General features: G+C 36.3%; 1 long non-coding RNA gene across 1 annotated transcript; it reads left to right on the top strand.

The window, feature by feature from the left end:
* The first annotated feature begins 1,030 nt into the window (after positions 1-1,030).
* On the top strand, positions 1,031-2,340 carry LOC113361778. The gene is made up of 3 exons (XR_003365319.1): positions 1,031-1,292; positions 1,624-1,711; positions 2,300-2,340. It is a non-coding gene; the product is annotated as an uncharacterized LOC113361778 (long non-coding RNA).

Here is a 2,340-nt window from a genome sequence, read left to right as displayed (position 1 = left end):
CGCCGACGCGGACTTGTATATAGATTTGTTTTTAGGTTTATTATTTTATTTTATTTTTTTTACTATTATTTGTTCCTTTTTACGTTTCTTTTTGTGTCTTTGATTTACAGGTTCGAAGTGGAATACTAAGGACTTGGGAACAAAAAGCTTAAAGCTAAAAGTTAAAATCTAAAAGAGAAGAAGAAAAAGACATAATTTTTTTATTTTATTTTTAGGATTTAATTTTTATTATTATTTTTTTTTGTATATAGCTTTTATTTATTTATTTTTAGAATTTGTAAATAGGCTTTATTTTTCATAATTTTTGTAATTTTGGACTTTTTATTTGGACTTTATTCTGGACTTTGGACATTATTTTTAAAACCCTACGGAAGGGTTATAAATTAAAAAAAAAATTAAATACAAACTGTTTGCAGGGAAGGACGACGATTACTATATCGTCTCGGCCCCTCGGGTTCGCACACGTCATAGGAGTCGTGGCCCGAGTCGACGACAACGGTTCATCGCCCGTCTGGTACGGGAGGTAAGTCCAATCGAAACACCCGCGAATCTCCTGCAAGCGGGTTACTGTCTGCCTTAAGGTGATAATTGTTTGAGGACGAACCGGACTGTCTTTATTTTCCTAGTAAAGGGCAAGGCCTGGCCTAAACAAGATAAGGACTCGGATTTCATCACCGTTTCCTTCTTGCCCGCCTTAGGAAAACGAAACCAAACGCGAACCTAAGCCTAAAATTTTGAATAGAACGAGACAAATAGGGTAACGAGCTTAATAGGAAACTCGTTCGAAAAATATTGGTTGCTCTTTAAGCACATTTCAAAGTTCATGATGGTTTCTGTGAGTTGAATGCGTGACTGCGCTGCCTTGTGATAGCGGTGAGGCCTTGGTAGGGCTGCACAAGAACCGGTCTACACGACCTGAACCGGAGTAGAACCGGAAAAACCGGACTTGTACCGAACCGGAACCGGCTTGACCGGTACAGACACCGGTTCTGAAATTTGAGAACCGGAGTAGACCGGTACAGACACCGGTTCTTGGGGAGAACCGTACTTGAACCGGACCATTTGTACCGGCTGTTATTAGCCGTTGAGATCTATCTAGGTTTTTAATCCTAGCCGTTGAGATCTATATAGGATGTCGAGAACAAAAGAAAATGAAGAAGCATTCTTCAGTTCTTTCTTCTTCGTCTCTTCTTCTCACTCAGCGGCAGCATCAGTTTCTCGATTCTCTTAGGGTTTGAATCGAGATTGAATATCAGTAATATCAGTGGATCACCATCTCTATCAGGATTCAGGTCAGTATTCTTCTCCTTAGGCTTTGAAACTTTGAATCGTTTGATTGTACATTGATTTTCGTATTGAATATTGATTTTTTTGACATAATCTCTAGCAAACTTTTTGATTTTATGAAGTTCAAATCATGGGTATGGTTCTAATTTCAGTTTTATGATCCGAGTTTTGATTGTATTGATTTTTTTAGGGTTACTGTATATCTGGTTGTATTGATTTTTTTAGGGTTTATTTTTTCATTTTATTTTGTTTTGGTTTGTCTGATTGTCTCTCAGTAGAATTCCTTTTCTAATTTCAGTTTTATGTTCTAAGTTCGTTTGTATTTTTTTTTTTCAGATATTGAGAAGATTAGTCCAAAGGCCAAAGCAGAGAAGAAGGAAGAATTAGATTTTTGGGGTTCTCAAGTACTGCACAATGGCTTGTGGTAAGCTCAATTTTTACTCAACTCTTATATAAAGAAACAAGCAATAAGAGTTCAGGGTATTCCAAGGATGTTTATTTCCAAACTCATTAGGTGAAAACATGAATTACAGTTTCAGTTTCTAGCTAGGAGGGGATTTGGATGTTGTTTTGAGATCATGGATGCTACAGTGTAATCATCACAAACAACTAATGGTATCGGTTTTTAATTAGTTTGGTTTCATCTTTTATGAACTTGTTTATGTGTTAAAGAAGATGTGAAACAAAACTTTACAGAGATTCTCTACAATGTGAAAAAAGATAGATACTAGTACTACTACGAGAAATTCATCTTTGGATGAATCCAAAGTTCCTTCACTTAGGAGTTACCCTTGATCGTAGACTCAAACTCTCTCAGGGTATTCAAAGGTTATTTATTTCCAAACTCGAACCTGAAGAAATGAATGTTGCTGCTGCTGCTGTCTAGTCAAATGTTGACGGAAATGCAGTTTAGCTATTCCTTGTTAAATTTACTTGAACCTTTACTGACTACTGTTTCTTGTGCAAATTTACTTACTTGTTAATTTCCTCTTTAACTATAAATGAATTTCAGGCTGAACCGCTGAACGCTTAAGGATCGTGATTTGTTTCAGG

Source organism: Papaver somniferum, chromosome 3 (assembly GCF_003573695.1).
Source record: "Papaver somniferum cultivar HN1 chromosome 3, ASM357369v1, whole genome shotgun sequence".
NCBI lineage: Eukaryota > Viridiplantae > Streptophyta > Magnoliopsida > Ranunculales > Papaveraceae > Papaver > Papaver somniferum.
This window is presented reverse-complemented; position numbering and strand designations above follow the sequence as displayed.